The following is a 26,945-nucleotide window of genomic DNA, read 5'->3' on the forward strand; positions in this document are numbered from 1 at the left end:
AGGGGCAGCTGGGAAGCGGCGCGGGCGGCGGCGCTGCAAGTGGAGGCGCCGTGGGGCGTCTCGCCCCTCACCTCCCAGGCTGGGCGCTGTGGGAGCCGCCGGGGGTTTACGTTGTCGTACTTTTACTTCATAATGGCTCCTGTTGACCTAGCGCCTTGCCCTGGAAGTGTGTTTCCCCTTGTAGTCCTCACGGCCAGCCTGAGGGGGGTGCTTCTCCCCGTCGCGCAGGTGAGTTCCCTGAGGCTCCGAGACTGACGGGCCCGCCGGCCAGTCGCTAACACCTCGGCTTGCTGCGAGGGAGGTACGGAGAGAGAAACGGGAGAGAGAAACGCCGCGGGGAATGGAACTGCCTGGACGGCGCGACCCTGTTGAAAGGTGCTCGCCAACGTGTCTCCTAAGAGCTTTCTGAGTTTCTCACCCGTGAGGGACGGGGAGCCGAGGTTGAATGCCATGAAAACAGCGTTGGCAGGAGGAAGATGTTAGATAAACTTGTGTAAAATACTATACTTTCCAGGGGGTATGTAGTTGAATAATAAAGAAGCTAATTGTCCAGAATTATATTTAGTTCTCCTGTGGCGCGAAGGATGGACATCTCTTTTTAAGCTCCACACGGTCATGCTTCAGATTGGCTTCCGGTGGAGTGTAACCTCCTCCTCCTTCCTTCCTCTTCTGCCATTTTTCTGTGGATTCTATCGTATAGAATTGCCCGGTGTGTAATAAAAGCTAGGCAACTAACGGCAATTTCTTATGTTCCACTTAGTGCACTTTGGGAAGTTCTTTTATATGTTACAACACGCAGGGGACACGTTTATGTTTGACTAGATTTGCAGACGTCCGGAGGTTCTCGCTCATGGCCCTTCTGTAGTGTGGCTGGAGGAGTGGCGTGGAGGAGTGCTGGCTCGCCAGGTCATCGTCAGACATTCAAGAACTTTGCAAGCTAGTTGTCAAACCACTGGTCATTTGGAGTTGGCCGCGGAGGGAGTGCGTACACCCTGGACATCGGCTTCCCGCCCCCCTTCCTGGGATCGCGTTGACCGGCACACTGCTGGCTGTTTGCTCCTCTTAGGCCAAGGGAAGTCAGTCTCCCCAGAAACACATCCCCAAATAGAAATCAAGACTGTGGGAAGAGTGGACTGAGTGCTGGGGAGGCAACGAACACGCTCAGTGGTTTGGGGAGGAAACTCTGAAAACTTGGGGATGAGCTATCGCTCATACTTATAGTCCACTTTAGTTAATAATTATTTAAAATTTACCATGTGCCAGGCACTGCATGAAGCACTTTGTATGTGTTAACTCATTTGATCCCCGCAATGACCTTATGAGGTGAGTATCATTACTGTATCCCCCATTTTACAAATGGAGACACAGGCTCAACTGAAAAACGTGGCCCAGGTTATGCAGATAGTACAGTGGTACCTCGGTTTTCTAATGTAATCCGTTCCGGAAGACCGTTCGAGTTCTGAAACGTTCGAAAACTGAGGCACAGTTTCCCCATAGAAAGTAATGCAAAATGGATTTATCCGTTCCAGACCTTTAAAATCAACCCCTAAAAACTGCAAATTTAGCATGAATTTTACTATCTAATGATACCATAGATCCATAAAATTTACCGTGTTCGTAAACTGAAATGTTCATCTACAGAGACGTTCAAAAACCAAGGTACTACTGTCAGTGGTAGAATTTTGCTTTGACCCCAGGCTGTCTAACTCCAGGACACATGCTTTTAACTGTTATGCTACCCTGCCTGGATTATATCTATTAGATTATGCTTCAGTAACAACCCCAAAATCTCAGTGTCTTACAATAATAAGGGTTTGTTCTTGCTCACATTAGATACGGGCTGTGTGTCTGTTGTGGTTTTGCTTTGCATGTCTTGTTCTGGGATCCAGGCTGAAGGAGCAGCCCCTATCTTGGCCTTACCCCCAGAGAAAAGAGCAATTCTAGTAACATGATGATCCTTAAGAGTCAAGTAATGAGTAGCATACATTACTTCTCGTCACATTCCATTGGTCAAGTGCATTATATAGCCAAGCTTGACTCATTGGGGACTGAGAAATAGATTCCCCTACCTCTAGGCATTGCAAGTCACATGGCAACCTGTTCAGTAGTGAATGATTGGAAACTGTGTGAGTTTCCCCAGAAGTCAACCCTGAGTCAAGAATTTGTGGTAAGTGATTTATTAAGAAGTGTTCCTAGGAGAATTCAGAAAAGGAGTTGGGGAGCGGGACAGGGATGGAGACAACGCTAAGGGTCAATTTCAGGCAAAGTCCTAGGCTGAGCCTCCTCCTGCGGGGGTTTCTGAAGTGTAAATTATACCTCAGAGTCTATCCCAACTCAAGACAGGAAAGCTAGGCTTTCATATTTCCACAGCTCTCAGTCATTGGTTAAGGACAGCTCCAAGGGCACATAAGCAACTGGGCCCTTCGGGTTTTCTGAACCTGCATGCAGCAGCTCCCGTACTCCTGGAGCAGTCCTTCAAAAAGAGTCACAGTTGTGTGGCTCTTAGAAACAAAATTGCACATTGAGAGAAGGAACAGAGCCTAAAAAGGGATGTGAGAGATCTGGGCAGAGCACCAATAATGTCCACTAAAGGAACATTAATGCCATCTACCACACTGCCTCTATTTTATACTGTCTTATTTTGACAAAAAAAGGTACCATGTTTTCCCAAAAATAAAACCCGAACTTATACTGTATTTCCCAGAAAATAAGACTGGGTCTTATATTAATTTTTGTTCCAAAAGACACATTAGGGTGTATATTCAGGGGGTATCTTATTTTTTCACGTACAACAATCTACATTTATTCAAATACAGTCATGTCATCATCTTCTGGAACATCGTCATAACACTAAATGCATCCATCTGGCTGGCTATCTTAACTGGGGCTTATTTTTGGGGAAACACGGTATGACATTATTTTTCCTATAGTTAATGGTGTGGTTTTTTGTTTGTTTTTATTGGGGAAGGGGAACAGGACTTTATTGGGGAACAGTGTGTACTTCCAGGACTTTTTCCAAGTCAAGTTGTTGTTCTTTCAATCTTAGTTGTGGAGGGTGCAGCTCAGCTTCAGGTCCAGTTGCCGTTGTTAGTTGCAGGGGGCGCAGCCCACCATCCCTTGCGGGAGTTGAGGAATCAAACCGGCAGCCTTGTGGTTGAGAGCCCACTGGCCCATGTGGGAATAGAACCGGCAGCCTTCGGCTAGAGCACAGAGCTCCAACTGCCCGAGCCACTGGGCCGGCCCCTAATGGTGTGTTTTTGATGTCAGGCAGAGGAGCCACAGTTGGCTCCTATTGGAAGTCATTACAGGTTTCTCAGTAACTCAGTGTAGTATTTGATGAGCACGTGTCCAACATTGAAATCTTCCAGAGTGAAGAAAGATGTGTGCAATAACCACAATGCAATTCTGGCAGTAATCGCCCAGAGTTAGCGCAACTTCCACAGGTTAAGGGCACAGTCCCCAATAAGACTCCCCTACTTAGATCCAGCTGCAAGTTCAAGAGTCTCCAGGCCATCCTCACTTCTGACCAATTGGCTACAAATTTAGGGGTTCTCATGACTCCCTCAGGTTCCATAATTTTCTAGGATGATATACGGAACTCAGGAAAATGCTATAGTTAATGATTACAGTTTTTAAAATAAAGGATATAAATCAGAACCAGCCAAATTAAGAGACACATAGAGTAAGGTCTGGGAGGGTCCCAAATACGGCCTTTCCATGCCGCCTCCCTATGGAATCAGGATGTGTCACCTTCCCATACATGAATGCATTCACTAGCCAGGAGACTCACCAAAGCATTGGGTGTCCAGAGTTTTTACTGGGGTTTCATTTTGTGATAGGCGTGATAGACTGCATTCAATCTCTAGTCCCCCTCTAAGCACATGGTTGATCTGTGATTCTGGTGTGATCAGCTCCACCATGATTAATAAAGACACTGCTGCCACTCAGGAAAATCGGGAAGGGTTTAGAAGCTCCCTTCCAGTAATACAGGACAAAAACCAGAGAGATTCTTTATTATACAACATGAATCATCAGATTAAAGAATCATTGGAACCCTGAGCAAAATTTTTCTTAACTCCATGGGTAGATAGATATACGAGGGCTGACAGTTAAGTTCATGAACTTCTTGCAACAATGTTGCTAACCTTTTTTTGACGTCAGAGGGATTATTCATTATGAATTTGTACCAACTGGATAGTTAACCAAGTTGACTATTTGGAAGTGCTGAAAAGGCTGCGTGAAAAAGTTAGATGACCTGAACTTTTTGCCAACAATTCATGGCTCTTGCATCACGACAATGCACCAACTCACATGGGAGGGAGTTTTTAGCCAGTAAACAAATAACTGTATTGGAACTCCCACCCTACTCACCTATCTGGCCCCCAATGACTTTTTTCTTTACCCAAAGATGAAGGAAATATTGAAAGGAAGACATTTTGATGACATTCAGGACATGAAGGGGTAATACGATGACTGCTCTGATGGCCATTCCAGAAAAAGAGTTCCAAAATAGCTTTGAAGGGTGGACTAGGCACTGGCATTGGTACATAGCTTCCCAAGGGCAGTACTTCGAAGGTGACAGTAGTGATACTCAGCAATGAGGTGTGTAGCACTTTTTCTGAGGTGAGTTCGCGAACTTAATTGTCTGACCTCGTACATATACAAAAGGTGCTAAAAAAAATGTATACACATTTTAAGAAAGGAAAACTATTAAAATTGTAATACTCACTGTATACCAATAACAAAAGATGAATACAAGTCACATTTGACTTCTGCAATTACAAGAGGTGCTCAGAGTGGTTCCCATCAGCATCCAGACACTTCTGATGACAGCGAGCTACTGCTTGAACAGCGTTGACCAAAGTGTCCACTTGTATACATTATTGTGGCATCCCCGGTATACGTATGTTTTATGTTATATACAGTTGACCTTTGACCAGCGTGGGTTTGAACTGTACTGGTCCACTTATACATGGATTGTTTTCAATTGACCCGAGCAGTTCAATTGACCCACACAGGCCAAACCTGCTTTGTTCAAGGTTCAACCGTACGTTCAACCGTATGGTATGGGTTTGTTTATTTATTTAAACCCCTTGGGTGGACTGGGTTGCTTCTGTTGGGTTCAGCAAGATCGGAGTTTGGGATTTCACTTGATTTTGCCTAAGATTTTTTGCGTTGGGACAAGAAGCAAACTCTCAAAGCTGGAAGGGAAATGGGAGATCATAGATGGGGTCTGCCCTCTCCTTTCTCACACGGTGAAGTCGAGGCCTGGGAGAGGAAGAGAGACGAGCTTAATGTCATGTGGTAGCAAGGGGCAGATCTGGGACTGGAGCCTGGAGCTGGTGATTCCTAGGCAACCAGTTCTTGCTGCTGTGTCCACTGTGTTCTGGAGACAAGAAGGAAGCCCCACTACGGAGCTCAAACAAAGGTTTTCAAACCATAGAGATGTTTTGGGGGTTTGTATGTATTTGGCTAAGATTTCATTGTAAAGTAGATTTAAAGCATTAATATTTCTATTTTGCCAATTTATAACAATAAAATACTAGTAGCTTTAGGAGGAAATGCAAAGGGTCAATTTCCCATTGTTACCCAGTGGTCAGGACTTGGTTTTCTGTATCTTTCCTGCCCTCCACTCGGATCTAGCGTGGCAATGAGGACACGGAGGATAGATAGCAGCGTTGTTGTCTTACGTCTCGGGAGGTAAAAGAAAGGTGGTCTATTAAAATGATTCCTTATTTTTTAGTTAAAAGTGGGTGGCAGGATTTAAAATTTTATTCTTGATAATCTGAGTTCATGCTACTTGATCACTCCTAAGGAAAAAAAAAAGGAAAATGGGAAGAAAACAAAGTGTGCATGTGAGGGGGAAGAAATAACAGAAGATTACCATTGAATAAAGAAAAGCCGCAAGCAGAAAATAATGACGAGAAAACAGAAGTGAGAAAATGTTCTTCCTCTGGCTTTCTCCTCTCTCGCTCTCCCCACCCTTTCACCCTTCTATTTCTTTTTGGACTTGAGGAGCATAATCCAATTAAGAAACTGTTCTCAAATGCTTAATAATAAAAAAGGAGGAAAATCACCTCGTTTTGAATTTAAGAATCTTTAAGGAAAATTAATAAGGCTATTTTTGTGGTTATTCTATATTATTGATTAAAAAGACTTAAGAGGTAGTGTTCTGTCTCTTCAGTACATTGTTATGTCTTAAACACAGCGGCTACATAGAATGTGTGGACTTTGTTTGGATCCTGGTTTGAGAAAACCGACTATAAAGTGTCATTTTTGAGCCAAATCAAGATATTTGATTTTGGACTGGGTATTAGATGACATTCATTTTGTTAGTGGAGCTAACAATATTGTAGTTATACACAGAAATGTCCTCATTTTTGTTGTAGGTGCATTGAGACATGATGTATGAGATTCGCTTGAAAATATTAAAATATTACTGCAGCAAAAATAAAAAAAAAAAGAATGTAAAAAGAAATAGATGAAACAAACATGGCAAAATGGCCACACTTGAATTTGGGGAGGAGTTCATTATATTGCTCTGTTTGCAGTCTTTCAGAATAAAAAAGTTTTAAATGATCTCTAGAGTTCTGCAAGTTAAAAAGAAATGATGGTCGTTTTAAACCTCTAAGTGTGGGGTGATATCACTTATAGAAATAGATAACTGGGAAACTGTGTGACCACGTTTTACTCACTGCTTCAAAGCAGTTCCATGTCCCGTTGGTTGGAGACCTTTGGGAGCTCTTCACGCAAAGGTGTTCTTTGCCAGCTGAAAGGAAGTTCAAACCTTATAGATTATTTCCAGTTTCTTCCTGCTCTAGACAAAGCTTCTTAGGTTTCAAGGAAGAGAAGAAACTCATTGAATTTACCTCAGGAAAAGGGAGTTTAATGAAAGGATACAGAGCGCTCATGGGAATCCAAGAACAGGAACTGCTGCTCAGCACGGCCTCGTGGAAGCTACAACTGTTTTTTGTATACATATACATGTCGTATCCATATCCATATATATATACATACACACACACACACACACACACGCACACAGGGTAGCTTTTCTGCCCCTCTCTGTACATATACTCTGCTCTTATTACATACAGAGACTTGGCTTATTTATTCATCAGCTCAGAACTGGGTCATCAGGCCTTTCCCCACTTCCTAGTCCCCTTTCTACATCATAGCATTTATAATTCAAGTACCACTACTTCTTCAGTGCCTGTTTCCAATTTTTGAAAAGGCATCTGATGAAAACAGCTCCTCTTTGTTAAGCAAAGTCCTACAAAGCACAGGTAGCTGTGCTAATTACATCAGAACTGACCTTGGCCAGGGATCCACCTTGGAGCAATTAGCTGGAACTCTGGAGGGCAGGTCTGGAAGTAAAGTGTCCCCCAGAAGGGGTGTGGGCGGGCCATGCAGTGATTGACATCTCCAGAGCCCCTCCTCATTGAGGGGTTAACTGCTTCTGGTCAGAAAAATGAAAGCCGAGATGGGCAGGAGCATGACCTCCAGATGAGAGTAGCACACAATCAGGAACCACCAGCCCAGGGGAGGATGAGGAATGAAGGAGGGTGAAGAGAAGCCATGTCTGGCAGCAGATGGTGGGACCTGCAAGCCGTGGTAGTGCTTGCAGGTGGCATGTCACCTTTGAAGGCTCCATAGTGTTCTACATACAGTCTCTGGAGTCCATCAGACTCTGCGTTCAAATTCCAGGTCAGCTAATTCAGAAGCTGTGAGACCTCAGGAAAATTACCATCTCTGAACCTTGATTTCTTCATCTGTAGAATGGGGGTAATAGTACCACCCTTGCAGGGCAAGGGTGGTGATTAAATGAAATAACTCTTAAGTATTTTAACACTTATGAGTGTCTGGCTCATCTCAGCCGCTCACTAAATGTGAACTCCCTTTTTTCCCTCCACTTGGGATTTGAAGCTCCCCCATCCAAGTTGTGAAATGTGCTGGGACAAAGATCCTGAACTGGAGGTCAAAAGGCTTCTCACCCCACTTACTCACACCCTCAAATGAGTTCCCTGCCTCAAGGCCTTGCACTGTGCAAAGGTGAAACAAGCCTGCATAGGTCCAGAGATGCCCTGAGGGGGTTACCAGCCCTTTTCGATTCCTAAAAGTCTGCAAACCAGAATTAGACCACACATGGTTTGGCGTCGTAACTGAGAGATGTGCACATTAGAAACCAATGACTAGAAACATGGTGCAACAACATTGAAGCAATGCTCTTGGATGAGCCTCTCTCATTTTGAGAATTCACTGAAATTATGAAACCACCTGGCAGATCTCAGTCCCCTGCAGACTCTCGCTACCCTGAGGCATCTCGGCAGCTCTGTACAGCAGCAATTGGGGAACATCCAGCATCGCATGTCAAATGCCAGCACTGGGGGGCACTCAGGCTGAGGGGAGGGACACTGCAGTCCCAGGCCTGGGGTTCCCAGTCTTGTTGCCAACTAGCTCTTGTATCCTTGGGCAAGTCACTTTCTCTCTCTAAGCCTGGGTCCCCACATCTCTAAAATAGGAAGGTTGGACCAGATGATTTCCAAGAGGCCTCAAACTCAGGTAGGGAAGGGTTGTCTTGGTGTTTAAAAGAACGCTTAGAGTTACCCAGGCATGACATCCTCTCTCGCACTACTAGTGGTGTGACCCTGGGCAAATTGTTTAACCTCTATACACCTCAGTTTCCTTATCTGTAAACTGGGGATAGTTTATAGTGTAAGGTTGTTGTGAAGATTAAGAAAGATAATCCATGAGCGCATGTAACACAATGCCTTGCCCATAGAGAGTTTTCAATGAATGTTAGATATTATTATTCGGAGTGAATGGAGATTAAAAAAATACTTTTGAGAGCCGGTCCGGTGGCTCAAGTGGTTGGAGCTCCCTGCTCCTAACTCCGAAGGCTGCCTGTTCGATTCCCACATGGGCCAATGGGCTCTCAATCACAAGGTTGTCAGTTCAACTCCTAGAGTCCCACAAGGGATGGTGGGCTCTGCCCCCTGCAACTAAGATTGAACATGGCACCTTGAGCTGAGCTGCCTCTGAGCTCCCGGATGGCTCAGTTGGTTGGAGCGCGGGCTTTCAACCACAAGGTTGCCTGTTCGACTCCCAAGGGATGGGTGGGCTTTGCCCCCTGCAACTAACAACGGCAACTGGACCTGGATCTGAGCTGCGCCCTCCACAACTAAGATTGAAAGGACAACAACTTGACTTGGAAAAAAGGCCTGGAAGTACACACTGTTCCCCAATAAAGTTCTGTTCCCCTTCCCCAATGAAAAAAAAAAAAAACTAAAAAAAGGAAAAAATACTTTTGAAAGTGTAGCTCTATTAATCATGTTGACCTCTCAGGCTCCCCAGACTAGAATCAGCAGTTTTCTGGAGCAAAAGAGGAGCAAATACCAGTTTGTACAACAAAGTCATTTCTCTCCTACCATTCCCAAATTGCCCTTTATTGATACATTGCAATGAGAGGACCCTTTGCAAAACAATAATCTTGAAAGCCAGGCTTTAGGAAGAAGGAAATGATGTTTTTAGCCTGGAGGGCTTACCCGTTAAGGTTACTGTAAGCCAGGCTAAAGAGAACTCAGTATATGAACAATATTTCTCTAATTTCCCTGAGAGGGAACTAAATACGGATTCTTGGGTCCTGCTGCAAATCTACTTGCTCATACTCTTAGTGCCCCAGTTACCGCTTCTTGTCAGTACGTTTAGTAAACCCTGAGAGAGGTGTGTTCACCCTTTAAGCCCAGTGTATTGTGAGGAGGAAAAGGAAAGGGGCAGGGACAGCCGTGGTTCCCATGTGGAAGAACTGACCCCCAAGGTAGCATGGAGAGAGGGAAGAGGAGGAAAGGGAGAACTGTTAATGAGGTGACTGAATAGTATCTGTTAGATGTTGGTTAAATGGGAACAGAGCAAGATGCCTAATTAGCAAGTTGTCTCCTCCCTTCCCAGCTCCCACTCCCTGATGTGGGGCTCATGAAGACAGATTAAATCAGTAACAGGAAAAAAAGAAAAAAGAAAGGAACAGCATCTTCTTTGCACATCTGAGTGTCCTGTGAATGAACTGTTGCTCTTATTATGTCATATCATCGTCATCGAAATGTCACATCATTATCATCAAGAAGTCTTCATCTCGGGGCAGATGGGTGGCTCAGTTGGTTAGAGCATGAGTTCTGGGCAACAGGGCTGCCAGTTGGATTCCCACATGGGCCAGCGAGCTGCGCCCCCCGCAACTAGAATGAAGACAACGAGCTGCAGCTGACCACTGAAACTGGAGCTGAGCTGCGCCCTCCACAACTAAGATTGAAAGGACAACAACTTGACTTGGAAAAGTCCCAGAAGTACACACTGTTCCCCAATAAAGTCCTGTTTCCATTCCCCAATAAAAATCTAAAAAAAAAAAGAAGTCTTCATCTCAACGTCTCCAGTTCTGAACCCTTACAGGTCTGGGGTCATTCAGGAGCTAAGCCAGGTTCAGGCCCCTTTATGTCCCGGAAGCTGCCCTGTGCCCTCAGGGCAGGAACCAAAACACACTCTTCCAGTCTGGCTGGGAAATGGTTTGGGGGCAGGAGGCTGGGAATGAAACCTTCCCCATGGGATCACCCAGCCACTAAATTAAAGGGTGAGCCCACGCAGATGGATTTTGAAATTCCCAGATCGGAGTGCATCCCCGGCCTTGGCACTCTGGGCTCCCCTCTGGTTGCACTGCTCCCGGGTGGATGGTTCATGACCCAGAGGCTCTGCACAGTTTCTGAGTGTAAGTTCCTTTCTTTCTTTTTCTAGTCACTTCTCACGCTGCCTGATACAGAGGAAGAACTCTGAAAATCTGGACATTTAATCCTTTTGATGATTCATTATGGAAATAATCGTATAGGTTGGTGCAAAAGTCATTGCAGTTTTTGCAATTATTTTTAACTTTTTAAACCACAATTACTTTTGCACCAACCTAATAATAATAAACTCAGATCTTTTTTTTTAATTGGAGAAGGGGAACAGGACTTTATTGGGGAACAGTGTGCACTTCCGGGACTTTTCCAAGTCAAGTTGTTGTCCTTTCAATCTTAGTTGTGGAGGGCGCAGCTCAGCTCCAGGTCCAGTTGCCGTTGTTAGTTGCAGGGGGCACAGCCCACCATCCTTTGCCAACTGGCAACCTTATGGTTGAGAGGACAGGCTCTAACCAACTGAGCCATCTGGGAGCTCAGTGGCAGCTCAGCTCCAGGTGCCGTGTTCAATCTCAGTTGCGGAGGGTGGAGCCCACCATCCCTTACAGGAGTCAAGGAATCAAACCAGCAACCTTGTGGTTGGAGAGCATACTGAGCCATCTGGCCATGGGGAGCTGACCTCATTCTAGTTGTGGAGAGCGCAGCTCACTGGCCCATGTGGGAATCAAACCGTCAGCCCTGTTGCCCAGAGCTCGCGCTCAAACCAACTGAGCCCCCCATCCACCCCAATAAACTCAGATTTGAATCATCTATTTCTTTTTCAGTTTCTAAAAGTTGTAGTAAAATACATATAACAAATATACTATTTTAATCATTTTTAAAGTGTACAAGTCAGTGGCTTTAGTATATTCACAATGTTGTGTGACCATTACCACTATTGGTCTATTCCTGAATATTTTCATCACCTTAAAAGGAAACCCTGTACCCATTAAGTAGTCATTCTCCATTTCTCCCTCTCCCCAGCCTCTGGCAACCACTAATCTGCTTTCTGTCTCTACGGATTTGTCCATTCTAAATGCTTCATTTAAATGGAATCATATAATATGTGGCCTTTTGTGTCTGTCTTCTTTCTCGTAGCATAATGTTTTTGAAGTTGATCCATGTTGTAACATATATCAATACTTCATTCCTTTTTAAGATTGAATAGTATTCCATTGTATTGATATATCACGTTTTGTTTATTCATTCGTCAGCTGACATCCTTTATACTTTTAATGTGCTTTTATATGCATTGTGTATCCTCATAAAAACTGGGCGGTAGTCAGGGCAGGTACTATTCATTATTATTACGATTCTCCCCATTTTACAGATGAAGAGACTGAGGCCCTGTCCAAGGTCCCATAGCTGGTTTTTTGTTTGTTTGTTTGTTTTGGGGAATATTGGGGAACAGTGTGTTACTCCAGGGCCCATCAGCTCGAAGTCGTTGTCCTTCAATCTAGTTGTGGAGGGCGCAGCTCAGCTCCAAGTCCAGTTGCTGTTTTCAATCTGTAGTTGCAGGGGGCACAGCCCACCATCCCATGTGGGAATTGAACCGGCAACCTTGTTTTTGAGAGCTCGCACTTTAACCAACTGAGCCTTATGGACGCCCCTCTGGAAGCTCAGTGGCAACTTGTCTTCAATCTAGTTGTGGAGGGCGCAGCTCACTGGCCCATTTGGAAATCTAACCAGAAACCCTGTTGCTCAGAGTCACACTGTAACCAACTGAGCCATCCGGCCGCCCTCCCATAGCTGGTTAATGGCAGATGCAGAATCAGAACCCAGGTCTCTTGACTTTGGATGACCAAAACTTCCGTCGGACAGTTTGCTTGTTAAGCGTTAGTGGGTCCTGGTTGGACAGGTGCCCACTATATGGCAAGACAGGTGAGGACCAGTGAGAATTCAACCCTGGACTGTCCTAATTTTGGACGGGCCTAGTTTTGTCCACTGGCAAAGCTTGTCACTGCCTACAAGGCCAGATGCTGCTAGGCCTCTGCTCAGACCTCACTGAGAACTCACTCCCCTTCCATCTCCACAAGAAGCACCCCTGCTTTAGGACGCCATAGGAGGCTGGAGCCCAGGGAGGGCAGGGACTGTGTCTTACTACCCTTTCCTCTCCCAGCACCGAGCCTGGCTGTAGGGGCTCCATAAATGTTGGCCCCCTAAGGTATTTTAAGGGACTAAGGGTACTCTGATTTTTTCTCTCTCTCTTCGGCAACATAGCACGAGTAGCAATATCCCACCATCCAGGGCAACCCCTTCTGCTTTGTTACTTGCAATGAATAACAAACAGTTAGGAGCTCCAGCTCTCTCACACGAATCAGCAGGTCTTTGGGGAGTGAAATCCTGCTCTGCAGCAGCAAGGGTTTTATTTCTGCTAAAATAACAACAAAACCACATAATGAAAATTTGGAAAATTGAACAAAGCAGCAAAAATGACCCATAGTCTTACTACCGTAACATAACTGTTATTTTGAAGAATTCCCTTCCACTAGAATTCCTTTCTTCCTCCCTTCTTTCCTTCTTTCCTTTCTCCCTTCCTTCCTTCCATCCATCATGAAAGTAATATACAATATTATAATATTGAACAAATTATAATACTGAAAAACCTAATGTCTCACATCTAGAGACAACCACTGTGAACATTTTGTATATTTCCTTCCATCTTTTTTCAATGCCTTGTTTTCATAATTGAAATTATACAGAATACACAGTTCTCCTAGTACATACGTATTTTTTGTGTCATTAATTTTTCTAATAATAAATTAAACATATCTTATAGAAATTTCTAGAAAATTTACAAAAAAAGAAGGAAATCAACATTACCTAGAATCTTCCTGCCACAGATAGAAATTTTAACCCACATTTATTTTACGTAGTTATAATCCTAGTGAATACAGGTTTTTCCTACCTACCTTATAAGCATTATCCAATGTTGCCTCATAGTCTTTATAGTTAAATTTATTCTTTTATTTTAATTTTTAATAGGGAAAACATTTACGTGGTACAATATTCAAAAAATTCAAAAGGTGTTTCGTAGAAAGATTTCTTCCCACCTTGTTCCCCATCTGCCCATTTTTCCTGCCATGGCACCCACTATTACCCATTTCCTGTGAATACTCCATTAAGGACCCTTCTATGCATATCTAAACAAATACATATATACTTAAATGTATTCCTTCCCCAGCGCCTCCACTTTTTACACAAAGAATAAAGAACTACTACACTCTTCCTCACCTTTTTTTTTTTTTTTAGATTTTATTGGGGAAGGGGAACAGGACTTTTTATTGGGGAACAGTGTATTTTCAGGACTTTTTATTGGGGAACAGTAATGTGTTTTTCCCAGGACTCATCAGCTCCATCCAAGTCAAGTTGTTGTCCTTTCAATCTTAGTTGTGGAGGGTGCCGTTCAGCTTCAAGTTGTTGTCCTTTCCGTCTTAGTTGTGGAGGGGGCAGCTCAGCTCCAGGTCCAGTCGCCCTTGTTAGTTGCAGGGGGCACAGCCCACCATTCCTTGCAGGAGCCAAACAAGCAACCTTGTGGTTGAGAGCCCAGCTCAGCTGCAGCTCGTTTGTCTTCATTCTAGTTGTGGAGGGCGCAGCTCACTGACCCATGTGGGAATCAAAGCGGCAGCCTTGTTGCCCAGAGCTCATGCTCTAACCAACTGAGCCACCCGTCCGCCCCCTCACCTTCCTTTTTAATTCAACAATATATCTTAGAGTCTTCCTATTTATATTCAAAGAGAGCTTCTTCAATCGTTTCTTTTTTTACACCTTGTAGGATTTCCATCTATGTATAATAGATATAGCATAATGTATTATACTAATTTGTAGTTGTATATTTGTTTCCAACCTGTTACGAACAATACTTACGTGACTAACATTGTACACATATCATTTTACATGTGTGAGCATGAATCTCTCAGTAAACTCCTAGAAGTAGGTTTCTTCTGAGGCCTCTCTCCGTAGCTTGCAGAGAGACTGCTGCCCTCTTGCTGTCTCTTTACAAAGACGTCCCTCTGTGCATGCGCGACGCTGGTGTCTGTCTAAGTGTCCTCTTCTTATGGGTATACCTGTTAGATTGGATTAGGGCCCACCCTAAGGGCCTCATTTTAACTTCATTACCTCTTTCAAGGCCCTGTCTCTAAACATAATCACATTCTAAGGAACTGGGGGTTAGGGCTTCAAATTTGGGGGGGGACACAATTCAGCCCATAATAAGACCTACTATGTGCACGGCATATTAGCTCATGCCTCTTCACCCAGCACAGACACTGTGGGCCTTATTCCACAGACACTGTGGGCCTATTCACCAGATGAGAAGGCTGGTGTTGGGACAGGCTGGTAATGGCTCATGATCAGGCAGCTGACAAGTAATTTGATGGACCCAGCTGCCATCCACCCACCAAAGTGCTTTTCAAATTGCAGGTCATGGAATCAATTGAGTGAGTCACATGAGTGTTTTCAAAAATAATGGCAGTATTTGAGTTCATGCTCTGCCCTCTTCCATGTCGCCCTTCAGCGGGAAAGCAGATGGAACTGGACTGCGTTTTAAAAGGCCATCCTGCAGGCAGATGGGAGATGAGTGAGGCTCGAGGAGTGGGAGGAGGAAGTACCTGGGCAGGACCTTGTCCAGATGGAAGCAAGAGGAGACGGCTCTCCAGACAAGAATGGTGAGCGTGGAAAGGACCTCCTAGAACTCAGTGTGCCACTCCCATTTCATTGGTGAAAGAAACTGAGGCCCAGAGAGGAGGAAGTGATGCAGTGCTCTAACGTCCTGTCTTCTCCCTCTCCTCAAGCCAGCTGATTTCTCTCTGTTTCCCCGGGGGCCCAGCACACCATTCAGAATAGAGAGTCAGGTGTTTACAGGAGACTCAAAACCTGGGAGGAAATGGGACAGTGGGGCAAGAGTCCCAACTATATGCCCCTGACCTCTAGTGGTGTGTAAATGTGTGCGCTGCACCTGAAGGAAGAGCAAGCAATTGCTAATCACAAACAATCTTAGAGCATGAGGATGTGGATCACACACACACACACACACACACACACACACACACACACACACACCCCTCCTTTGGAGACACCCATCAGCCAATATGGAGTCAGCATCAGAGGGCTTCCTCTCTCTGGTCTCCTCTTCCCTCTTTTGCCTGCATCGACTGGAATTGTCCAAGTCCTCCCATGTTTCTTCAAGTGAGGTTTTTGCTAGACAAGCCAGTTTTTCTTTGGCTGAAATCAGTCACCTCACAAACTTGTCTGCTATTCTGCTAAAAGACCCACTCGCCCAGTGTAAATGGTAAATGTGGAGCAACCAGCTCTTCAGGGGAAAAAGATAGATCAACAACTTCGAAAGAATCGATAATAGTAAAATGGCAGTAAAATAACTAGGAAGTAATGAGTTTTGAATAAATGTTACTTTTATTTATTTTTTTTTGTTAAAGATTTTATTGGGGAGGGAGAACAGGACTTTATTGGGGGAACAGTGTGTACTTCCAGGCCTTTTTTTTTTTCCAAATCAAGTTGTTGTCTTTTCAATCTTAGTTGTGGAGGGTGACGTTCAGCTTCAAGTTGTTGTCCTTTTAGTCTTAGTTGCAGGGGGCAGAGCCCACCATCCCTTGCGGGATTCCAGGAGTCCAGCCGGCAACCTTGTGGTTGAGAGCCCACTGGCCCATGTGGGAATCGAACCGGCAGCCTTTGGAGTTAGGAGCATGGAGCTCTAACCACCTGAGCCACTGGCCCGGCCCCTGTTACTTTTATTTGTAATACAATTTATTTAATTGTGAGTTTATATCATGCACTCTCAGCAGGGGTGACAATCAGTTCTTGGTGGGGGACAAAAACAGTCTTACTCTTTTTATATATAAAGCACAGATTTACTCCAGTACATAAACAGACATCCAGTATAGCTGTGATATTAACATGTCATGGGGAGGGTGGTAGGAGATTAGGAAAATAATATCTGAAAAGGCTCCTTAGGAGGCAATAATGAACAAAAGGTTGAGAAACACTGGTTCGTATAATTTAATTTTTAATGATGGCTGGGTTTAACAGCCAGCTCACAGAATTCCTGAATAGGTAGCAGTTGGCTCTTGAAGCCTGTATGAGCAGGCTCCAGCCCACCTGGAGTGAGGTGGGTGGGGGGCAAAGTAGAGAAGGGAGAGAGAAACCCCATCTGCCACCCAAGCAGTTCATCAAGCTGGTAGGAAACGTGGCAGCGTGGGGTATTAAGAGGACAAAGAGAGTCCCTAGCCCCCCAACAAATCAGTGGGGGCCACCCTTGTTCAGCCATGGAGTCTTCACCCAAGACCCTGGGTCGTGGTCCAGGTCATCCCATCAGGTGGTTGGGTCCCAAGTCCTCCAACAGCTCCATCAGTGTGGCAGATGGGCCATGGCGTCCTGCAGGGTCCCCCAACCCAACAGAGCACAACAGATATTTGTGCACACACCCTCTCACCTGTCCCCTGGAAGGGAGGCTCAGAAAATTCAAATCATCTTTGTTCAGTGCCTCTGGTTGGGTGGTTCTGCTGAAAGGCCTACCTTAGGCCAGTGCGGGAGTCAGAAGGGGCAGGGCTCGGTTTCCCACTGGGAGCCCAAGGGGCCCATTCAGTGATGTTTCTTCCTCATCAGATGTTCCCGGGAGAGTAATGAGGATGACACAGCCCTCAATGCTTGATTAGGTAGAGCTCCCGGAAACTTGGACGGCTTTGGGCACCTTTCAGTGCTGGCTGGGTTGGGGGAGGGGAGTGGGGACGCTAAGCACGCAGTTGCCAACAGACACCAGCTCGGGCGGTGGGGCCTTCGGCCACTGCGCAGGAGCAGGGTTGGGGAGGAGGGTGTCCTCCTGGAAGCACTGACAAGGAGCTGCTCTGATTACTTCAGGGGAACTTGTGCAGTCACCAAAGGCACTTTGTTTTCTGTAAACAGGGCAGAGAGGAAGCATCAGGGAACTTAGGAAGAGGTGGTGCCCTCTTTCCTTTAGTCTGCCTCTCCCCCTTTCCTGACCCATTAGGAGGCCTAGGCTCTTGCCCGCTGGCTCACAGGCCCTCTGGATCCTGCACAAAACCTGTGCATGGCTCTCAGAACCTCATTCTGCAAAGGCCCAGCTGCATCCCAAAAGGGTCAGGCTGAAACCCACCACCCCCAAACAGGCACACTCCTCTGCAGCTTTGCCTTTCTGTCTTCCTGCCGTGTAAAATGGGCCTAATCACTGCCTTCCCACCCAATCAAGGAGTGGGGGATCATTGGTGTGCGCCATGCTCCAAGGCTCCCCCATCAAGGCTCTGTTGGTTGTGGAGAGGAGTGGATCCCTGCCGTGTGTGGCCCCGGCTTCTCTCGGCAAAGGTCATTTACACGGTGTGCTCATTCACTCACTCTGTAAAGCCTCTGTGGGCACTTGCTCCGCTCACTACCCACAGGATTGTCTCTGGTGGTCCCTAGACCAGCTTCCAGCTTTGGGGCTTTTCCAGGCTTCCCTCAGGAGTTTCCTGAGGCCAGCCTGTTAGGAGCTGAGGGAGGCTGGGACCTGCCCTAGCAGGTGATGGCCAGCCTCCAGCATGATCTAGGAAGAGTGGTGAGGGTCCCAACACGTGAGCTACATGCCTGGGAGGGCTGGCCAAGGAGAGGGGCCAGAGTTCAGGGGTAGGACTTGTCATTCTCATAGTCAGCATGCCCTCTCCACCTCAGAGCCTTTGCCCACGCTGTTCCCTCTATCTGGAACTCTCTTCTTTCTTTTTTCATTTGATTAACTCCCACTCAGTGTTTATGCACTAGCCCAACCATCACTCCTCATTTCCACATTTAAGACAAATCTCTGTGATTAGTGTTCATAGCAAAGGGAAATTGTTTATGGGAACTAACTTTTTTGGGGTGAGAAAATTTGATTAAGGCCCATGTCTCCACTGGAAGTCTCCCAAGAGCAGATAGAATGTCTGCTTTTGCTCATCAGTACACCCCAGTCGAAAGATTTATTGAATGAATGAGTGAAATGAGTTACCACCGTCCCCATGTGGCCTTCTCCCCTTTGTGCTGCAATCAACCATTTACATGTCTGTCTCTCTAGACCTCGAGGCAATGAGATAACTCAAGGGGCAGGATATTGGGGAATGGAGCCACGCTGATTGAATTCATATCCAGGCTCTGCCGTGTACTAGCTAAATAATAACCTTAGGCAAGTTATTCAATGTCTCTGTGCCTCAGTTTCCCCTTCTGTAAATTGAGGATAATAGTACATGAGTTCATGCAGGTGAGATGCTTAGAGCAGGGTCAGGCAGGTAGATGCTGCAATGAAGTGGGTGTCTGTACCTCTGGCACCCAGACCAGGGCCTGGGGCATCACAGGTGCTCGCTCACTGAAGGCTTCTTGATTGAACCAGCAACATGTGGGGCTGGTCCTGGTAAGAAGAAAACTGAGGGATGGGCAAGTACAAGCTGACATGAGGATGGAGGGTCCCCAAGGTTACAGAGAAGTTAGATGACCCAACACCCCCATACTCTGGCAAAGCTTTTTCCACCTGACAGCAGCAGTTCATTCCAGGATAACAGTTGATTCCAGTTTGTTTTTTTTCCCAATACTTGGAGAACCAGCCGCATGGATTCCCCCCCCACCCCTACCCCGCCCAGGGACACCAGCGCCACCAGCTGGCACCTTCTCCCCAAAGGGTCTGGGTTTCAGCTCCCTGGCCTGCCATCCTCCAAACTTCATTTTAACAACTGCAACCTTTTCCCTTTGTTCTTCTAGCCCTAGAGATGCCCTAGCTGCTTCTGCGCTTGTGACCTGTGATACTTCCGTATTCTCTCTTTGCCTTTTCAATTCTTCAGTTCCTAATGAACAGTTTTTCATATTTGATTCTGCCTGTTAAAATGACTGGTGTACTTTCTGTCTCCTGATTGGACCCTGACTGATAACACTCATCAGATCCCCAACCTGAGTGGGCTCAGGCTGTGACAGTCAAAAGCAGGAGCCAGCTCCCCACACACCTACCCGGCCTCCACTCCAAGGGAAAACAGCTGCTTCAGCCCCTTTTCTGGAATCCTACGGACTACAGAGGGATGTGCCATCTAATCCGCCCTGGAAAAACCGGGCCAGCAGTTAAACCACACAAACAAAAGAGCTGCAGCTCCACACAGAACGCCGCTTGGGCCGAGGCCAAGACAAACAAACAGTCACAGCGATCTGAGCCCCACCAAGGCTTCAGGCTTCCTGGGCCCCCACAGAGGGGGCTTGAGGAGGAGGGGCTGAAACCCAGAGTCTCTCCTTCCTGGATTCCAAGTCTCCCCTCACTCCCTCCAGTATTCTCCAGAACAGGCTGCCCTGTTCTACTCTAGAACCTTCTGGAAAATGTGGAGCTTTTCATGGCTTACCTTCCTGGTACACATCAAAGACCGTGAAGTGAACATGAGGAGCTTCTGAAAATATCGCTGCCTGGACTCCACCATTGGTATTTATTTATTGGTATTTACTAAAGCTCCCAAGAGTTGCTTGGCAGTCACGATTGAAATCCAGGGAGTTAACAAAATGTATTAGAAGCAACTCTCAAATTTGATATGCATTAGGATTACCTGGAGGGCATGTTAAATCACTGCCAAGACTCCCCCCCAGGTTTCTCATTCAGTAGTTCTGGGGAAGGGCCTGAAAATGTGCATTTATTACAAGTTCCCGGCTGATGCTACTGGTCTGGGGACAACACTTTGAGAACTCCTGGCTATGGAGTCGGAGGGCCCAGGTTCAAATCCCAGCTCTGCCAGATGCAGTTGACTACTTATAAATGTTTAAATGCTGGACAAACAGCCACACAGTGTACCTGCCCGTAATAATGTTCAATGAATATTGTTATCACTGTGAATACAATGATTAGGAGGCCAGGCTGCAGAGCTACAGCATGTGACTTTGAACCATCGTCTTAATCAGGGCCTCAGCTTCCCCATCTGTAAAATGGGGATAATGACACCCTGGCTCAGCCCACTTAACAGGTTTGTGGAAGGATCAAAGGAGTTCCCTGATGTGAAAGTGTTTTGGATACTTATAAAGACCAGTAGAGAGTTTTATTAGAAAGGGGTAAGGCAGGCACAGCCCCATCCTGGAGCCACAGGCAGGGCTCCTTGCTCACCGAGGACATCTTCATGTGGTGGTGAGAGAGGCATCCTGGTGCCTCCCTCCAGCTGCCTGATGCTTCCCTGCCATCCTCAGTCACTGACTTTCCTGGGTCGGGGAATGGCTAGTAGGTCTTCAAATATCTAAGTGGAAAAAACAGGGTGCTGTGGGTACAGCACCCCCCACCTCACCAGCATTTCTGCTAAAAAAAGAAACGTGGCAGAGACCAAAAGTGTGCAAAGATCTCCCTCCCCAAGCCTTTACCACACTGGCCGGCCAGGGCCCCTTCCTCCTTGACCCTTCTGCTCCCTTTCACATCTGCCCACCCACGAAACTCAGCCCCCCCTGCCACCAGGGAGGGGACATGGGCAAAAGCTGCGGTCCCCAGAAAGCCAAGAGGGCTGGAGGAAATGACTGTTCTGCTCAGGACAGGAACTTGTCCATTTGATTCCATTCCTTTCAGTTCAAGGCACAGACACATCGCCTGTTAGTAAATATGCTAGTTAATGCTTTCTACATTAAAAACAAACAAAAACAAAAAACAACCTATAGATTTGGGAGGTGTAGCAGCCTCACAAAAGCTGAGTTGCAAAGAGCTGGGAGCCCCTGACAGCGGAGACATAAGAAGTGAGTTGTCCCCTGACACGGCTGGTGGGGAGGGGCACTCAGGCTTGACTTTACTCAAGGCAATTTGGCAGAACAGGTCAAAAGCCTGAAAATGTGCGTACTCTGACCCAGGGGTTCAGGTTTAGGAATCCATCCCAAGGAAATAGCACAAAATGATGATGCTGCTTTGAGTCTTGGCTCCAATGGTGGGTGACCTTGGGCAAGTGACGGGCTGGTCCCTAAAATGGGGCTTAATACTTGCATCCCATCCCACAGCGTTGAGGAGGAAGGGACACAAGGCTTTGCATGCAGTAAGTGCTCACGAAGGTCAGCATCTTGGTTGGGGATTGCCCCAGCTGCAATCCACAAGAGGATTTGGGAGGTGAGTCCCGGAGGTAGGTGGCCAGTGGCACAGGAGGAAAGAAAGCCCACACAGGCACCATTCTCCACACGGAACGAGCTGCCTGCTTCCAGAGGTGAGAAAGACCTAGGTGTCTCCGTTCCTTTACGTCTTGCGTTTAAATGCTCAGGACCATCTGCCTCTGCAACTCTTTTCTGTGAGAGAAAAAGAAAGCTTCCTCTGGTTTGAGCCATTCATTTTGCTTTTCTGGTACATGCCGCTGAGTTGAATCCTTATCTGAAACTGGAGGCCAGTGGATGTCCCCTCAGGATGTTGTCCAAAGGACCCATTGTGAAGACCCACTGGGACAGGCAGGTGCTGTGGTGCCAACATCACATCAGGGAAATCATCTCGCCAAGGGACCCCATTCAGCCTACCCACCCCTTGGAGCCTGAATCCTCAGTGAAGAAATGCCTCCTCGGCAGGCGTTCATCCCTTTTGCCCCAGTCTCTGGCTGACTGGCATGGACACCCCCCCAGGCATACGGTCCATGCCCCCAACGCTTCCTAGAGGCGTCTTCATTACTTACCTGTATTGGGTCTCTGCTCTGTTAGGCAAGCCAGCACATCTGACAAGTGAATTGGTGTCAGTGGGTTAACGTGTCACCCTCCCAAGTAGCAAATGTGCATTTCTGACAGCGCCAGGACACAAGACTATATACCCAGAGCCAAATGCCGTGACACAAGAGGCTGCCCTGCTGCTGGTCTCGTTTCCTCTGTTCCACTCCCAGTTCCTCCTTCCTCCCTTCCCCTCCCTTGGCACAGCTGGCTATGGCCACAGCTCCTACCTCAGCAAATGCCAGGTCTCCACCCTCCAGCTCCATTTGGCCTGAACTACCATACTGAAAGCAAAAGGAGCTGGAGCAGAAAGGAAAATAATAAAACCACTGAAAGAGAAGAAACAGCTGGCAGAATATTGGAAAAATTCCCAGGCGGGAATTCCCAGCCCTCAAGGGCTGTGCCAGGCTGAGGACATTCTGAAAGGGCAATCTTGAAGTTTGTTCTTAGCCTTGTTGCCAGTTCACGGGAGTACCTGTCCCCTGGACTGCGCCCTGCCCTGGAAGGGTGTATGTACCAAGTTGGAGTTGTGTTTTGAGGATCAGAGCAGAGCTGGGGTGGGAGGGAGAAGCTGGGGTTCAGGGGAATGGGGGCGAAGGGCATGGACCCTGGAGGGTGGGCCGGACAGTGCCTGAGGGTCCAGGCTTTCCTGGGGTTCGGGAGGCAGGGTCTTTCCTGAGGCAGAGCACAGTGAGGAGGAGCGGGCTTGGCAAAGCCCAGTGGTCCGGAGGGCACTGCGTGCAGGTGTGTGAGGGATGGGGGGCTCACTAAGAGCCTTTACAGATGCCATCCAGGGGGTGGCAGCCAAAAGAATTAAGTTGGCTGCTCTTCCCTGAACCAGAATGAGATCCTACATCCGTTCAGGAAACGTGGATGAAAACTGGAAGAGGTTGAATCAGGGATATGGCTTGTGTCCCTGGAAGTCTGGAGCCGGCTCCCAGTGGTTGGCAGACAGGGAGACAAAAGCAGGGGCACAGCCCCGCACGAAAGCATGCTCCAGCCTCCAGCCACGCACGGGGACCTGCAGGCTGGTCGCCACTAGGCCGGTGCTGGGGTTGCTGAGGAAGAAATGGGAAGGGTCCCGTGGTGTAGGGCTGTGAGGACAGGCCAGGGGTGGGGAAAGGGAGTGCGTCTGCAGCTCCCCGAGCTTGGAGATTGGCTGATGGAATTCGGAGAGAGAACCGTGCCGGACCTTGTACAAATCATCACGTCTTCTGCCCGAGCCTGGGAGGCCTTTTGAGCCCCTGGTTGTAGGCTCAGGGCTTGACACCCAGAAAGCCCCCTCACCCCTCATGAAGTGCAATTAATGATAACAAAAAGAATTATCTACTGTAAAGTGGTAGTCAGTCCTCTTTGATGGGAGGAAACAATTTCTGCCAAGTTCATTAATTCCAGGCAAGGTATGGCCTGAGGAATGTTCCCAGCCCTAACTACTGATTCTCTGTCTTCACTGCTCTCCCCCTCCTATGTGCGGCCAGGCGGGTGCACAGCCCCCTGAACCCCCAAGTCTCTTCAGCCACCTGCCTCCCCAATTGACTTCAATTGACACCCCCAGGTTACTTTTCTGAAAGCAGTGATCCCTAACTTCCCCTGCCCAGCACTCGCCATGACGCAAACCAGCCCCCATTACCTGGCAACCTCTCCTCTCACCCTTTCTCACTGAGGGTCATGGAGTGGTAGAATGTCAGGGTCAGAGCATGGGCTCTGGGTTTGAATTCCACCACTCAGGGCCTACGCTTCCTCACGCGTGAACTAGAGAAATAACCGTAACTACTTCATGTGGGTGTTTTGAGGATTACATGAGTAAATGAGGATAAAGTACTTAAAACAGTGCCAGGCAGGCAGCAATCTCCATAAATGTGAGCTACTACTACTGATCTTTTTGTTGTTACTCATAGCGTGTCCACAGAGGACAGATTTTTGTTTTGTTCACCAACTTCATCCTAGCGATTCAAACGCTGTCTAGCACACAGCTTCATGAATGTGTGTTGCGCTTATTGTTCCACACCCCCTGTTCCACCCAAGCTCGTCCCTGTAACACACTTTATACCTCCCTACCTCCATGCCCTGGAAGGGCCACACCCCATCCCACGTAATTCCCCCTACTACTTCGAATTTCCAGCTCCAGTCTCCCTTCCTCTGAGGGGCCTGCTCTGGGGTCAGAACCTGCTCAAAACGAGCGCTCAGGAAAGGCTCAGTGGTTTGTGGCTGGGGTTTTCTATGCTTTGGCTCCAAAACAGCATTTCCTCACTGACTTGGCACTTAGCGCTCACTGCCTCCTGGGGTGGCCCTGAGAAGTGGAGCCCCCCAACTACTATACATGTCCCTTATCTTGCGGCTTTGCCATTCAGAGAGGGCTTCCCAGGTGAAGACACCTGAATCATTAAACATGTGGTCTCCAAACCACAGTTTCTGGGCTTCCTAATTGGTGAGTTGAGAGACATGGCATCTGTTTGCCCAAGAAATATGAGCCAGGCAGCTCCGCCTCAGCAGGCTGCTTTCCCGCCCTGGATGGGGCAACAAACAGCTGCCTCTAACTTGGCTGTTTATGTGCTAAAAAAAGAAATTCCATGGTGACCAGCTGACTCAAGCCAGCTCCCAATGTGAGGCGGTAGTTTCAAAGTAATCCTGATGACACCAAATGTTCTCCACCCATCCTTTATAAAAAGGAAAAACAAGAGCAACACGAGCAGGAGCATGCGTGAGTCAGTATTCTGAAGCCCTGGAGTGTCAGTGCAGTATCAGAGCTGGAGATGGATCCGGAAGTGGCGGCCTAACAGACCCCTCCCCTAACTGCAGGCTTGTCTCTTGCAAACTCAGATATAGGTGCTCCCCAATTACTGAGAAGGCCCATCCCACCGTGAGGAAGGTGCTCTTTGGAAGGCTGGGCCGGAGACTGGCCCAGAGTGGCAGGGCCAGACCAGGCTGTACACAGGCCTCGAATAGCATTTCATGTTTCTCCACAACCAACAGACATGCACTCATGACACACCAGGCCTTCTTCTAAGTGTATCACATACGTAGCTCTCTCTCCATCCTCACACACAGCCAGGAAGGCAGGCCCAATTTTCTGCCATTTTACAGGTGGAGAAACTGAAGCTCAGGCAGGGTAACAGGCAGCACTCGAAAATGGCCAGGCTGGATGAGGCAGCCGTGCGGGGCCCAGAATCCATTCTGACTCTGGGGCTACGTGGAATTCAGCACCACCTCCTCCCCTCCAGTACTGCTGCCATGCCTCACACCTCCCAGTCGCGAGCCTGAACTTTGTGCTCTACCCCACTTCCCCCAGGAGAAGGGCACTGATAAGAGGACATCGCCCAGGTTTACAGTTTCCTCCCAGTCTCTCTGGCGACACTTGGGCCTGCTGCTTCCCTCCTCCCCCACTCAGTCACACTCATGTACACACTCAACCACCCTCACACACACACAATTACACTAGTCACAGTCACCACCTCTGCTGGATAATGGCTGAGGACTGATAGGCTTGGAGATTTACGTTCTAGAAAATCATGCCTGCCTCTCCTTGCTGCCTTTCCCCAGCCACTGGGGATATAGGCTTCTGCCACATTTCATGTCTAATAAATGAGCCCATCTCGAAGGACCATGGTACCCGTGCTTCCACTACCTGAAGGCAACCCAGAGCGTCCCGATTGGAGTTGACAATCCGCTTTCTTCCCCACGCTGCCACCTTGTGACCTGACCCCAGAACTGCGGGCTCTGTGCCCAGGGGATAACCACTTCCCAGGGCCAGTCCAGGAGCCAGGTGGGGGGGTAAAGGCCAGCCGAGGAAATGAAGGCGCCTCTTCCTTCACCTGCTCCTCACAGGCACACTCCGTGGGCCTACACTCACGAGGGTGAGTGTGCCACTTCGCCCAGCGTGTGGCAGGACCCTATGGCAAAGCCTACACTCGTCATCCAGTCACGGGGTTGTTGGCCTATATCCATGCTTTCTTCATGTCCTTAAGAATCATCCTAATAGTGGCTTCGGCTGAACCTCAGTGAGGAAGGTGCAACAGCAGGTGACTGTGTGACCTCCACCACTAACCCAGGCGCTGCTCTTCACTCCTTCCCTGCAGCCTTGGAGAGCTGCCTCTGGCCTGGAGGGGAGCTCAGAGGGACCCGTGACTGACGCTCCCTTTGACCTCACTGGCCCCACCCAGGGACACTTCCTGATGAGGCAGTCCAGGGCGTGTCCCCACTTTCCCACATGAGCCCAGAGCCATGTTTCAGGCAGTGGTTTCACCCAGTGTCTTATTGTGACTTTTATTTTTGGTCCTCGGTGCAGTGGGATGAATCAATCCTACTCCGAAGGTGATGGGTCACGGTCCTCACTGGTCCTGGCCAGCCGTTTTATGTGTTCCTCTCTACTCTGTGGGTCACTCCCATTCCCTTAGGGTGCTCCCATAGCAGCCAGCCCAGTATATTCTTTTATTTGTATGCATTCTAAAGTGCAGGTTTTGTAGGCACGGACTGCCACACAGCATTGTATAGTGCCTTCTTCTTTCTTTTGGACCAGTATTATTGAAAGTGTCTGGGACAGGGTTCCTGTATACAACATGCAGGAGAGTGGTAGTGCCTTAAGAGTTCACTGAGACTCTGTAT

The 26,945-nt window shown here is 47.6% G+C and overlaps 1 long non-coding RNA gene across 1 annotated transcript; it reads left to right on the forward strand.

The window, feature by feature from the left end:
• On the forward strand, positions 1-21,300 carry LOC308496179. The gene is made up of 3 exons (XR_013993129.1): positions 1-1,323; positions 15,214-15,364; positions 19,428-21,300. It is a non-coding gene; the product is annotated as an uncharacterized lncRNA (long non-coding RNA).
• Positions 21,301-26,945: the final 5,645 nt, after the last annotated feature.

Source organism: Rhinolophus hipposideros (genome assembly GCF_964194185.1).
Source record: "Rhinolophus hipposideros genome assembly, chromosome: 3".
Lineage (NCBI taxonomy): Eukaryota > Metazoa > Chordata > Mammalia > Chiroptera > Rhinolophidae > Rhinolophus > Rhinolophus hipposideros.